The sequence below is a fragment of the Erithacus rubecula genome (assembly GCF_903797595.1).
Source record: "Erithacus rubecula genome assembly, chromosome: 5".
In the NCBI taxonomy this organism is placed as follows: Eukaryota; Metazoa; Chordata; class Aves; order Passeriformes; family Muscicapidae; genus Erithacus; species Erithacus rubecula.
In genome coordinates this window covers 29,655,658-29,670,521 of record NC_136687.1, presented here as the reverse complement: position 1 = coordinate 29,670,521, position 14,864 = coordinate 29,655,658, and the positions used below count along the sequence as shown (strand labels likewise).

General features: G+C 36.3%; 1 protein-coding gene across 31 annotated transcripts in view; it reads right to left on the bottom strand.

Moving 5' to 3' along the window:
- Positions 1 to 14,864, bottom strand: part of SORBS2 (sorbin and SH3 domain containing 2) — a 163,210-nt gene that overhangs the window by 116,832 nt on the left and 31,514 nt on the right. For all 31 annotated transcript variants that reach the window (XM_079305599.1, XM_079305588.1, XM_079305591.1 and 28 more), the window contains one exon: positions 9,979 to 10,106. The gene's annotated coding sequence lies outside the window, so the exon portion shown is untranslated. The remainder of the gene's footprint in view (positions 1 to 9,978; positions 10,107 to 14,864) is intronic.

Sequence of the window (14,864 nt, the reverse complement as noted above, 5' to 3'; positions counted from 1 at the left end):
CTTTGAATCTTCAAGTCATCTGTTCTTTCAGAGGTATAGGGGAAAAAATGGTCTGTGTGGACCATGCAGTGGCATGAAGGTAAAGTAACTCAGGCTAACTTTTAGTGATGATAGCTTATTTCCCCATGTTTCCTCCCTGTCTATTGAAAGAGAACAACAAAGCTTTCCTCAGAAGGCAATGACAGGCAAATATCTGAACCTGCCTGGCCCTTTGACACCACTGTTCTGTCACACATTAAAGCAGTCATGGGGAATGGCCTAAGAAGGATAGAGTTATCATTTGTTAATACCACCCTCATCTTCTGCTCTAAAAGTTAATGGCATGACTTATTTAAAAATATTACTGGAATTTCATTTTTATTACTCGGAAAGCAGATTCTGATAAACTGTACATCTACAATCTTAAAATAAAAATTCATGTCTACTAAATGTTCTATTCAAAGGTAAGACTACCAATCTAAAAGTACTAGGGTATATCACATTTGAAGGTTGTGTACAAGCCAGTCATTTTTCTCCATTTCCTACAAAGACTACCAAAGACAAATTACACAGTTCTAAAGTTGGTTCAGCTCAGTCTGGGATCCTCTTAATCAGGAAAGATGCATCTCCTTTTCCTGTCATTTCTGTTTCCCCCATGTTAGATCTACTGATCATTTGATGTGGGATAAATAAGAACTAATCCTGCAACCAGGACCAAAAACTTAATGCCCGTTTTTGCATCTACATTTTTAGTTAGGTAAGTTAGATTGATTTAAACATTATTTTGAAAATGTGAGCATTGGCCTGCAGCTCATATGGACTTCATATGCAATATGAATAATTCTGAAAGACAGTTTGTCTTAGTATTTCTACTTATACCATCTTCTGCCAGAATATTCTAATTTTTTATACTATAATGCTCTGCAACTTGCAGCTTCAAAAAAAACAGTAAAAAAAGATTTTGCTCTTAGCTATATAACCTTTACATTTCTCTAGACACTGATATCAATAATATTCCTGCTACCATGTAAAAGCAAAAGAAGAATAAGAAATGGCCACAAAGGTGAATGATGGTATTTACATAAATTCAGACATTAGAAATAGGGACAAAATAAATTACTCAGGCATGAAGAAAATGTCATTTCCAAAGAACAGTATATCCATTTGTAACAAACACTATGCTTTGTAGCAAAAGGGCAAAGCCCAAAAGAATAACAAGTTTTAAAAACTTTTTTCACCATTAGCATGACTTAAAATGTGTCACTGCTGCATTAAAGCTACTCCCAATCTCTAAAATACAGTAACAGAAAATATAAGCTACCAAATAAGACCCAATTTAAAATGCAATTTGAAATTTAGTTGCAGTGTTAGCAGTACAGAATGAGTTCATGTACACTGCCTGGTCTAAACAAAACTAATTCCTCATAAGGACTATTTTAATTCCCAGTATTAAGCACCTGTCAATGTGAAAAGAAATATCATTAAAAAAAAATTGTAATAGAGGGACAGGCAGAAAATGAGAATGCTGCACCTGCAAGAACCAAGTAACTCAAAGCTTACACTGACAGAATCTACTTTGCAACAGCATCTCTATTCACCCAAGCATCCCTGAAGCATATGACAAATTCCTTCAGATATAATATCTTGTCTACCACAAGGCTGAAATCCCCTTACTTTCAAAAAACGTAAATTCAATCAAGACTGAAGCTGACTTAGGGCTTGTGTTCATATAGAGTTAAATGCCCATTTGACAATCACTGAACCATTTGTAACATGAAAAAAATTTGAGACAACTTCCTGCTTCCTTCCTTTCCTTCAATTAGGCTTTCCTCACGCATAACAAACTTTACCCTTTCCACCTACTGATGGATTTACAGGAATGGCTATTGCTACTGCCACAAGGGTATGTGTGAGGATACACCTGTATCCTGAGGTACCCTGCCCCACCTCAGCCACTGGGGGAGCTGCCCTTCCTCACCTTTGCAGAGCAGTGTGTTGTGTCCCAGTGCTCTCCAAGACACAGCTCTGGAAAGCCACTCTGAAGCTTTCAAGCTCACAGGCAGAAAACATCAGCAGAGAAAAACAGATGACTGTACCAAAGGTCTTAATGAAGCTTTTGAATTTCTCCACCCTTTCAAGCACTGAAACTGCATCCTGGCAACTAATGAGCAAATGTTTGAGCATGACTGTACCATGACCTTGGTCTACCACATTTTAAAAAAACTAGCAGTAACATTTTTGCTAAATTTCTTTATTAAAGCAGTATATTTTTCTTGGTTCCAAGAAAACTTTTTTTACTGGAATTTTAGTAGGCAGGCATAGCAAATATGAAAATGAAGAAAACCTTCAAAAGGATCAAACTAACAGTAACTATGTCCTCACTTGCAGTTGAATTGCAAAAAGCAATGTACTTGCAACCTAAAGACTGAAATTATCACTGAACATTCAGCAATAATGCTGAGAGAATATGATGAAGTCACCACTAAAGTCAGGGCACCTGCCTGGAAAATTTATAGATCTACTTTGACCTCTCACAGCCCCTCAGTATGAACATAGAGGAAGTATAAAAGTTCCAATATGCAACTCCAGTATAGATGAGAAAACACAACATGCATTTGAGTAATGATATTTTTTAGTAGTGAAAATATCGTTCAAGTTCATAATTAGCTATAAATAATAATTTAGGAAAGTTTTATATATTACCTTCATGACTGATTTTCTACTTCTTCTATTTCTTTAGCTAGCCTATCTGTGGAATGATAAATATCATCCAAACAGCTGAGCCTTTACCATGTGTACTCACAAAGCTGTGTCTTGTTATGACTCTAGCTAGTTAAGTTATTTTCAGCAAAGGTCACCAAGTTCTGAAATCCATTAGAAAGCAACAAAACCAAAAAAAATCCAGTTTTATATCTATCACAGCCATCAGGGTAGAACTATTAAAAAAAAGACAAAATTTGATAAGCAGCCTGAATTAAGGGTAAAGAACAGAGAAAAATATTTTTGTTGTTGTTATAGCTTGTTGTTCTTTTCTCTTCCCACAAATTCATATCCACAGCTAAGCCAATTATATAATTCAGAAATCAGATAATTCTCACGCAGATCATTATGGTCAGAAATAAGCCTATTTTAAAAAGGCCAAAGACATCTGGTTCTAAAGGAGGTCTTTTGTGCAATGGGTTAGAATCATACCCATGACTCTAACTCCATTACTAAAATTTGGAAGCTTTCTTCATGACCTCAAGTTAAAAGCAGTGTTCTCCTCAGGGTCAGTGTTAGAAAGCACAGAATGTTCAAAATTCTCAGGCTTCTGGGTTTCAACACTTTTGTACCATAGATTTTGAAGTATGACACAGCCTAATTCTTTATAATCTAATGCTACCTGAGCATCTCCCAATTGTGTGCTAACCTAGTGTGAAGTTCTACCTAGTCACAACCAGTCCAACACATTTCTTGCAAATATGCACTTGAATCCTCATAATTGCCTGGAAAAAAACAAAACAAACAAACCAGTACTTATTCCACAAAAAATGTTTGGAATTAAGTTTTGAATGCTTTGGAATGAATGTTTTGAATGCAAAACCAAAAGCATCCTAACATTCATTGATAAATATATCTTGGGCTGACCCAGGAGTCACAGAGAGATAGAGCAGTGCAAATGTCTTGCTCATTCCAGACACAGAAGAGGCCAGGCCAGACTGGAACACACAAGGTCTCATCTCAGGAGACATGCTTTGCCAGCAGAGAATTGCTGTGTCAAATGGACAAAAGCATTTCATTGCCTTCACATAGACCAAACTGCTGTGATTGAAAACCACGTGTGAATACAACATGTAAAAGCTGTACACAAAATAATCATAGTGACTTTCACTGATGCTAGTGTGTGAAAGGCAATGACACTTTGCCAATAACAGCATAAAATGAAGTAGCTGTCAAAGAAGTGACTGAAAGCCCAAGGTTTGACTCGTCACAGCTCCTGTCTGTAGCACAGCTATATCTGAAGGGCCAAACCAACTACCATGGTCTCAACTCACACTTATACTAAACTTTGAGTCTATTTTCTTTATTTCACTTGCCTGCAGCAGGACAGTGATTTGCATGGTTACACTAGCAATCTTGGCATGGAGTTTTAGCACAGACAGGTAGACAGAGCTTGTAGCACTGAACATCAAGTACTCTGCAAGAGCAGAGCTGTTTTTAACAGTCCAAAAAGCTCAGAAACACACACAAATTTTTTAAAGCCTTAAGCATATGAACAACCTTTGTCCAGACTACTCTGTCAGATAATTGACAGACAAGTTAGTGAACTCAATGAAAAAACATTTTGTAATAAGTAGTTCAACCAGCTGATTCAAAGGTCTTTCAGACTTGCTGTTTGCTGGCCTGTAAACAACTTCCTCAAAGGAGCCCTGATTTCAACTGGAAACAGCTCTACAAATCTAAACAAACATTCTGGTCAAGTACTTAAATATTATTGCTAAGAATAGAACAGACTGCAAATATTAGAGCATTACTGCCACACTATTAGTTTTTTATTCTACCTGGCCTTAAAGAACACAGAGATCTGAAAATTTAACAAAAGCATGCTCCTTACCTATTTCACATAACAGTATTTTCAATCTGAAGTAAGTTGAATGGTTTTTATTCAAATTCTGATTAGAAGTCAGCACTGTTGATTCCAGATGTTCTATCCATTCCTTATTATTAATATATGTATTTTAATACCTATCTAGAAAATTGCAAATTTTATTCATGTACCATTTGGTTTTACAACCAAACACCTGGCACATCTCACTACAGAAATCTAAGCACTAAGTCATTTGGATGAGACTTCCTAGATCCCAGGAAGACAGATCAACACCATGCTGGCCTGCTGCCTGTCACTTCAGTGTCTTGCTAGAAAACCACCATGCAGTCAGCTGCTACAAAGCAAGAAGCCATACAATTATTTCCAAGCCAGTGGATTTCTGCTTATTCTATTTACATAAAGGAGGGAAATATAGATAGGGGTGGAGAGGTCAATGTATAGCCACTTTTGCACCAGCAAATACAAACTACACAGGATTTGAAGTAATTCAGACAGCCCATTTGCCACACATATGCCTTTTAGGAATTCAGATGTTCGCCTAGTTATGTTTTTCAACCTTTTAATTCCAAGGTTTTGGGGTTTTCTTGGGGTTTTGGATTTTTTTGGGTGGTCTTCTTTGTATTTTTAAAAAGGGCAATTTGATACAGGTCCTTTTCAGAAGTTTCACCCTCAAGTAAAAATTGAATTCCAGTTCACATAGCAGATTAAACTGTACATCTGCTCAATTTTAATAAAGAATCTTTCCTTTAATGCAAAGCTATTACTGCACACTGTTTTCTGTGAACATATTATTGTTAGCTGCTCCAAGAGGTATCACTAAGAAGTGCTAACACAGCTTTAAACACTCAGCTGTTGCAATACAGGTAGGCTGTTAGGAACCTGCCTGCAGATATAGCTGGGACACACTTTAAGCAGAATTAAGCTAGTATTGAAAGAAGCCTAAGGTCATTTTTGTCACAGGAAAAAGCAGAGTCTTTCAGTACATTAGAATGTTCTCAGACTTTAAGCCATAACTCTAAATTTCTTGTTTAAGGCACACACATTTCATATCCTTGTTTTTAACCAACCCTTACATGAGTTTTATTCTAATTTTTAAACTATTACTTTACGCCTAAGCTGTAACATTCCAAAAATCAGTCATCAGCTTCCCTTTTCAGCACTGGAAAGCTCTGTGCAGCACCCAGGAGGGAAGTAGAAACAAAAAGGTAATTTTACAAATTTGGAGATACAACAGACCTCTGACAGCAAGTTCCAAGTGCGTTTGACTAACCATCACTGTGGAAAGATTAACTAGCTAATTCTGTATACTGAAGGCTAGGAGAACTCTTGAAAAATTCCATTCACTGCTCAGAACTTGGCTCTTCTGAAAGACTAAACCTTACCAAGACAGAGGACTTGCTCTCCACATCACCTGTCCCTTTACATGAGCATGGCTTGCCTTCCCAACTCTGCTTCCTTCCCTCCCAGGAATTAAATAAGACAATAGCACATTATTAGATACATAAACAGTTGATCGCTGTTCTTATTTCAAACTTTTTTGACTTCAGAGAAGAAAACCACTGCTTTCCAGAAGGTCCAGAGGCCTCACAGAGGTCCAGGGTCATGCATGCAGTTCTGCTGCATTCAGCTGAACCTCATGTCTTAACTTACTAGATCTATGAAGATAAATCACACAAGTAAGTGAATCCTATGCAGGTGTCTCAAGGAGCACTTTCAAAGTTGAGAAGCCACTTGCACACAGGAATTTGGTGCTTGGACTTTCAGGGACTGCTACTACATTTTTCACCCGTTGCTTTTGCACAGACTAGGGAAAACACACATGCTAAAAGTCTCCTTTGAATCAGGACAGTTCCTTTCTAAATGCATTTGTATTAAATGACTGTTACAGGGAACCTTTCTGGGAAACAAGTAATTAGCAGTCTCAAGTGTAGAAGGAGTCTAGGTGCCCAAGTCATGTCCAGCACTGAAGATGACATAGCATTCAACATCCTAACAGCATTAAACATTTAGGGGCATAAGTCACTAAGGAAACATACCAATTCCTAACACATTAATATTATGGAGACAAATGCAATCTTACAAGTATAAACAGATAATGCCTTACACGAGTCACCTTGAAAACAGATTAAAGCATACTTATTAGATTACTTCGGAAGAGAAAGTGCTTAAAAGCATGCTTTTCTCAATAAAGTACAAGCACACAAATGGAGGGATGTTGGACCAGATGACCTCACTGTGCTTCCTTCCAACCTTACCTGAATAGGTGTGACTACAAGGGTGAATTCTCTGCCATGTATCATCCAGCTTTATTTCCAGATCAGCATTTTTAAAACTTGTCCCAAATTAGAATCAAATTAAACTCAAGGCTTGGGGCAGAAGTGAAAATTATTCATTTTTTCATATGCAAAAGTACCTGCTTATGACTTGCAATTTTTTTTCCTAAGATGGAAAATTAATACTTTCAAAGTTGCTGAACATGGAAAATGTTTATCTAAAAAGACAGTGGCTTCCTTAGAAAAGTTAAGCAAGCAAAAGCTTAGACACTATAGTTAAAATTATTAACTCCGACAAAAGATGCTGACTGCTGTACTTGAATATTAATAAAGTGATTAATTTTACTCTCTTCTCCCAAACCACAGATTAATGATGATGAGCAGAGGCTACTGTGAGAAGCTGGGAATGCTGCCAGTTCCTGTTTCATTTGGATCAATCGAAAGGTTAAGCACAGCCTAAGCTCCAAAGCCAACAAAGAGGCCCTGCAATTTTGCACTACTGCAGACACAAGACAACCAGGATGCCATAAAAATTGCAACCCTCTAGAGCAGCTGATAACATGGAGAATCACATCATAAACTTTTTCCAGAGCTATGTATTGCCCTCTGAAGATACCACATGGCCAGGTAGCCCAGGGCAGACACAACTCACAGGTCTCACATATGAATGTTCTCAGTATCTCCATTTTAGTATATCCTCAGTCTGTGGTTAATATGAGGAAGAGACAGCTGCATTGATGGCCTTTTACTCAGAATTTCCTCTATCCCCAGGTCCTGATTCCAAGTTTTCAAAACATCTTTTTCTTCTCCAGCATTGACACATATTAAATCCATGCACTTTTCACTGTATTACTATGATCTGCTGAGATGCTTAAATCATAGATAAGAGGCTCATACAGAACAGCTCCCATAAAACTCCACTGTTGTCAGTAAATGAGCAGAAGATCACACCATGCAAGTACCATCATGACTAAACAGCACATTAAGGTCTTTCTCAGCACAAAGCTTTTTACAAGAAATCTAAGTCATCCTGATCCCCTGTTTGTCAAGGTAACAGTTGAGTAATATCATCCTATGTTTAGATAACACATTGGCAAAAGGACAACATTTTCTGAGACACTTTGATAAAATAATTCCATCATAAAATGCTTATAGATACACCTGCCTCCTACCCTTCTATTTGAGCACACAAAGACAGTAAGGAGGGAAGACAGTTGTGTAACCAAACTGTTCTAAATCAGCCTTTTTTCTACATAGACAAAGAGTTATAAACAGCAGTGCTAGGCCATCCCAGATTTAATGGGTCCCTTTGAAGCATATAATTAAGTAAAATAAAAAAATCAAATAAGAAAGTTTTGGGGTTTTTTTTTTCAATACATTTGACACCCCTTTTGGGAAGTGAACAAAGACACACTGTCAAAAGCAAAAAGTTGCACAAAATGTTACCATTTGTTCCCCATGAATGCTGAGGTATACTTATTCAAGGAAAGGAATTCCACTGCTCTCCTGAGATTTCCTCTCAAGTTGAATTTTATGCCAAGTTCACTCAGTTAAAGTTTGGGTTGTGTTAGCATGCCAGATACAAGTTCCTCTAAGTCAGCCCTGTTATTCACTCAAAAATTAAGTGCAAAATACATGGTAAATTCAAACTTACATGAATTAAAAAGTGATCATTAACAGGCCATCATTAGCCCTTACTTTAAACAGTTCAAACACTGTTTTTAATTGAAAATAATTGGTACATATTTGTCTGTCAAGCAGTCTATTTATGTGTAATTTCTCCTCCAGCTATATTTTTGGACATGTTAAGGGATCACATATTTCTAAATTGCTCAAACAGTAATTGCAGCATGACCTCTGAGGTGTCTTAAGTTCTTTCAGAAGCTTCAGCTTTCTGAGAAGTAATTCTCAGGTGACAAACTCTTTTTATATGAAAACCATCAATGTAAGAGAAGTAAGATATTTTTTATAAAACACAAACATCCATTTCAGTTTCTCTTTTTAACCAAAAACAAGAATGAAAGCTTCTTACTAAAACTTAAATTAATTGGAAAGCCTCCAAACAGCTTTTATGTAAGAGTGTTGATTTTTTTTTTTTGGGGGGTTTTTTTCCTATGAAAAGACAAATAGTGCTTTACATTAAATATAACACTTTAAATATGATACTGGGTTTTGGAAATATTTTTTTTAAATAAGCTGATGTTAGGGCTATAGCAAAGCCTGCAAAATGAGCTGTGTAGAACTAGGGCATGCAGTATGTAAGTACACAGTAATTGTGGTAAGCCAAAGCATTGCAGTGTAAATCAGATGGACTGGGTATATATAGGGTGCCATCTAATGCCAGCCAACTGCTCAGAAAAACCTCATCACAGAGCAAAAAAAAATCTGCTCTTCCAAGACTTTCTTCATTTTATTGCAATAAAGAATAAAAATAGATGGTAGAGGACAAACTTGCTTTTTTTGGGTCAAACTCAGTTAATACCTCATAATCAAAAGGAAAGATTGTTTCAAGCTGTACAATCAAAATCCAAAGAAACTATAAGACATAAATACCTTCAACAGAACTGTAACAGAATTATATGATCAATTAAAGACTACTGATAAGTATGCTTACTACCCCATGAAATAGACACATCACCAAGAAAAATAAGACATTGCATTTAATAACACCAACCTATTTTATCCTCAAGAGGTGAAACCAAAAATCAATGAGACATGAATGAATGTTGGGAAAGTTTATTTTTAAACTCTAACTTAACACTGAATATACTTTGCAATACACATTCTTAAGTTAATTTATTAAATACAGAACATTCAAACAGGTAAATCCAAGACAGAACAATCACCACTTTTGCTTTAAAACTTTTAATTCCTCCATTGCAGCAAACTAAAAGAACAAAGTAAATTATTAAACTCCATGTATACCAAAGTACCATACAGAATGATAGATACTATCCTGATGTTTTTAAAAGCAGCACAGTAATGCCTTTGGAGATTAGTCTTTGAACTTCATATACAGAATGCACCACAACTACCAGCAAGCTGAAGCTGGTTTTCTCTGAACACTAATTAGAAACTCCAGAATGCAAGTGGTAAGGGCAGGAAGAAAGACAAATCCTTAAGAAAAGTATGACTTACCAGACAGAAGAGTTTAGCTGTGTCTCAAATGCAGCAAAAGGAAGAAATTTCTGTATATGCAGACCTTGTTTATTTAGCCCTTTATGAAGGTTTCTCTCAGGAAACTAATTTAACTCACATGCAAGAGTCTGCAAAAGAAAAAGAAAAAGACTAAGCTGCTGACTTTTTTTTTTTTTCTAAGAACATTTCAGCTATTTTCAGCAGTAATGGGCTTGCCTACTATTGAAATGAAAATGTAATACAGAACGAGCAGCCTCCCAACCCAAGCTAAAAAAATCAGGAAATCCATAGCAAAAAAGCTTTGTTCATAGTCCAATTTTTTATTTAAAGAAACAGAAAGAGCAGGGAACAACCACTGTTGATGAAAAAAAACAAATGAAACCACTGCTAAAAGGAAATCAGGGACCTTGAAGATTATAACTTTTAGCTCAGACAATGAAACACCATGGATGTTTTTTAATGTGAAGAACACCTTTTGAGTTTTGTTATATCTGAAGGTGTTTTTCCTTCTCTACACAAGGTTCCATCTGAGATGGGAGTAATTCTATGTGCATTGAAATCCATCATATCTGACAAGTATACACATTCAAGGACAGGAGAAATCAGTACACCAAGACTGAAGCCAACAGTTTGGTTCTACTTTGCATCTCAAGTTTCCAGTTTCAGCAACAGTACTATTTTGGAAGCCTAGTGACCTGAGGCTGCTGGCACTCCATTTTTTTTGACCAGGGCCATTTAGTGACATGATAAATATCCCCCTGTCCTCTGTCACACTGCCAACCAATCCTCCCATAATGTAAAAATACTGAGAAACAGCAAGTATTAATGACTCAAGGAAAAGACCCTGACCATCTTGATGAGTACATAAAAGCTATTTACTTTGAAGATTAAGAAAACACAGATAAACTGAATCTGTGAAAAATTATCACTGTTCAGTTTTTTGCAGCTTCATCTGGTAGAGGAGAAAGGTTCCAACATATCCCTCTCTATAACCTCCCTCTGCATATCTCAGCAGTTTTTGGTTTTGCTTCAGAAAAACTCCTCAAACATCACCACACTGTTAGGTACTGCCACTGAAATTTTTTGTTGCTTTTGTTCAAGGAAAATTATGAGACTTAAAGTTACTCTTACAGCTCAAAACCTAAAACAGACTGGTGTGGTAAGACTGCAAAATGTTTCAGTATCTGCTGAATTTCCAGTCACGTCTACTTAAGCACATTCATTTGATAACATTTTAGAACACCATGGGACACCTTAATTTCTGATTTATTTGTGAACAGTAGCTGTTTGGAAGATGTATGGGTACATGCCAGACAAGCTATTTAGTAAACTGTTAAAAGAGTAAAGCAATGCTCACTGTTATAAAAAAACCATGAAAAGTACATTTTTTCTTGAAGACTTGCATTAAAATCATTAGCTATAAAACACTTAAAACAATAACAAAAAAGCTGCTAAATGTAAAAATATAGCACAAATTCCTTCTGTATGAGCTCAAAAAACATCCTTTCCATTTGATCTCAGCTATTTTTAGTGTCACAGCATTTAAAGGAAGCTACAATCCCCACAAACTCTAAATACCAACCTGTTAAATTAATCATTATTGCTACTTCATTCCTGATGTCTAGTTTAAGACCATCATTTTACCATAAATCTAGTTCAGCAATGATAAAAAGCTCAGTTTATATTTGAGATTCATGAACAAAGATATTCAAGGACTCCAACAGCTTGAATTTCAGATAATGTCTGAGTTATAGCCAGCTTGAGAGCTGTAATAGTCAGGTGGAACATGCAGTACAGTTTGTAAATAAATGCAAGGCCTGTATCTACCAGACCACTAGTGTCAGATTCTACATTACCTTGCCATCCATAATGCTTTCTGGTCATAACAAGCTAAATCAATAAATAACCACACACTGAATACTAACACTACACAACCACAAAACTACAAGTATGTGTTAAAGTCATTATTAGGAGTATCATTTAACAACTGACATAATTTAATACACAACATTTTGCAGCTCAGCATTTCTTTTCAGAGACATTTTCTCAGAAGACAGATTTACCATTAGCTGAGTCACCAGCAGCCCTTAGCCCATTTTGGTACCTTGTTCTTCACACACTCTCTGTAACTGTATTTGTGTAAATAAATGGCAGTTTATCTATTAACATTTATAGTGTTTACTAAACATGGCATAAGCACTGGTCCAATATATACTAAGGTGCTTTAGCTACTGGATACAAATCAAACCATCTTTTTCCACAGGAAACATGAGATGTCAGAAATATCACATATATCATCTAGGTCTCAAAGATAAATGTATATGTATGTTTATTAGTAAAACAGACAAATGTGTCATTACTGCCAAGACTGTCACTTTGTGCTACTCAGAGATTGACAATATACTCATTTAATGGCTATCAGCAATACTAAAATTTAGAATATAATTTCTTTAGTGACCTGCTCCAGTGTGAGTTAATCAATTTTTGGTATTAAAGAATTCAAACATGACCAAGAAGTGAACAGTTCACACTGCTGATGTAGGTACTTGGTGCAAGACTCCAGGAGCTCTGTGGCCAGACACTAAAGGACAAACATTACAGAGATTTTCATAAACCAGAGGAAAGAATCTTGATGGGTAAGAGATACAGAAGGTTGTCCAAAATACTGAGAGACAAAATTTGCATACTTGCTTCAATGCACAGATTCATATGAAGGAACTCCTGGTTTTTCTAATCTTAGCCTTTCAAATACAGTTGAGTCACTGAAGCTTGATATGGAATGGCTGAAGGAGAATACTCCTTTTGAGAAGTGTCCCTGTACATTTCAAGATATGCAGGTGAACACTGCACAGCCAGGTGCAATGACTCCTTTTCTTTGCATTATTCTATACAAGATTCTATTAATATACTTTAATATTAGTGCAATACCTTTGAGTAGTATGATAATGTGTTTTAATGAATTGCACATCACCTGCCTCAGGAAGAAATGAGGAGTATGGATGTGGTTTCTTCAATTTGTTCATTTTTTTCCCCCAAATGCCCGTATTTCTTGAATTTCATTTGAATTATGACATGCAACATTAAATTAATGATAGAGAATGGAAGCAAAATGGACATACTTTGTTTTCAAAAGTCTCCCTTGAGAGCATTCATTCATAGAACTGATCATCTCAATCTCTGAAAAGAGTATTTTTTATAGTGCAGGAAAAAAGAAATCCACAGAAGGAAAGCTATGGATCACAATGTCCTCGATTTCACCTAGTCTCAGAAGTGTTTTAAACATATATGAACTCGAAGGATCTTACAAATAAGACTTTTTTTTCAATGTCTCATGAGCTTTCAGCAGCCTCCACTGCTGAAAAGCAATGGAGCTATGAAGAAGGGTGGCCATGCTCGTGGACAGGATGGAATACCTAGCTATCATTTTTGACTTTAGATTTATGTTACACTAAAACCCCTAGCCATTTTTTCTAAGACATTTCACAGTTACAATAATCAGTTATGTTATAAATTTTAATATGTTTAATAACACCATTATATAATATAGAATCCATTAAAAATTATTATACCTTTAAATCAGCACCAAATAACTACATTAAAACATAAGGATACTCTCAACTTTGAAGTGAAATCTCAGGCATTTCAACACCTTCAACTACTGAAAGCATATTATCTAAATATTTAAAGGCTTTTAGTCATCTGTTAGAACCAATTCCAATACTTTGCCAACTCCATATAACTGAGTGCAAACTGTGTGACTGCTCTCACAATGATGTGAAAAATTACTACAGCTACTGCAGCTATCATTCTGAAACTGGACCAACAGGATTAATTATGCCTGCCTATTTTGCTAGTAAAACTAACTTCCTCTGTTCCAAGAGCAAACAGTTAAAAATGAACAGGAAAATAAATATGAAAAGGCCTTTTCAGGAAATGGGGAACAGAAGGTTATTGTTAATCTCACTCTTAATATACATTGCTAGGCCATTGTTTCAAGAACTTGGTACAAAGTTATTTGTCCTTCAGTCCTGTTTTTTGCTAGAATGTGCTTAGCTCCTCTGTAAGACTGTGGCTGTTTTTGGGAGGGTGCTGAGGGCTTTATGGAGTGGGGTTTTCCTAAAGGTCTAAACCTCAGAAATGTAAACAAGCTAGGACTCTCAACCTGTGACTTACCAATGCAAGTAACAGGGTATTGGGAGTCGAAATGAAAAGTAGCAATTTTAAAAATACCCTTTTTTAATATAGACCCAAATTTCTAGGCATCTGTATGTCTTCACAGGTAGCTAAAATTCTCCTCCTGAACCAAGCCATCAATGCCTTCCCTAATGAAATGATTTTTGTAACAGCTGTCCTGTACAACCTTGTGTTTTATCAGTCTTAAATCTGAGGCACAAATGTCCAAAAGGTATTCTCAGGTTTCTTCCACTCTTTATTCAAAACCATGGAAGATTATGTTATGCCACCATGGTATTTTTAAAAACACTGTACATTAAAACACCTGCCATGGGCATGGAAAACCTGGATTAAACTTCCAGAAGGATTTACAGTCACATCTCTCACTTCCGTGACACAATACCAAGCGTCATGCTATTGTCTGGTCTTCTGAGGACACTGGCCCTATTTCATGGAATAATCACATCCTTCATGTGGCTCACAGAGCAAGGGTTGGACTCCCTCTCAATAAACTTAATGAAGAAAAAACTTACCTGGGAAAAGGAAAATTTGAGCAACTGCTTTCAGTAACTCTGAAATATTCACACCCAAACAATATAGTCTGAAACATTAACACCTTCCCAGAGTTCTCTATGGATAAAACTGTGCCCATTTCTCAAGGGAGAACTGCCATCACCAGGCTCTGGGGCCAAGATCCTGTGTGCAGCTGCCAC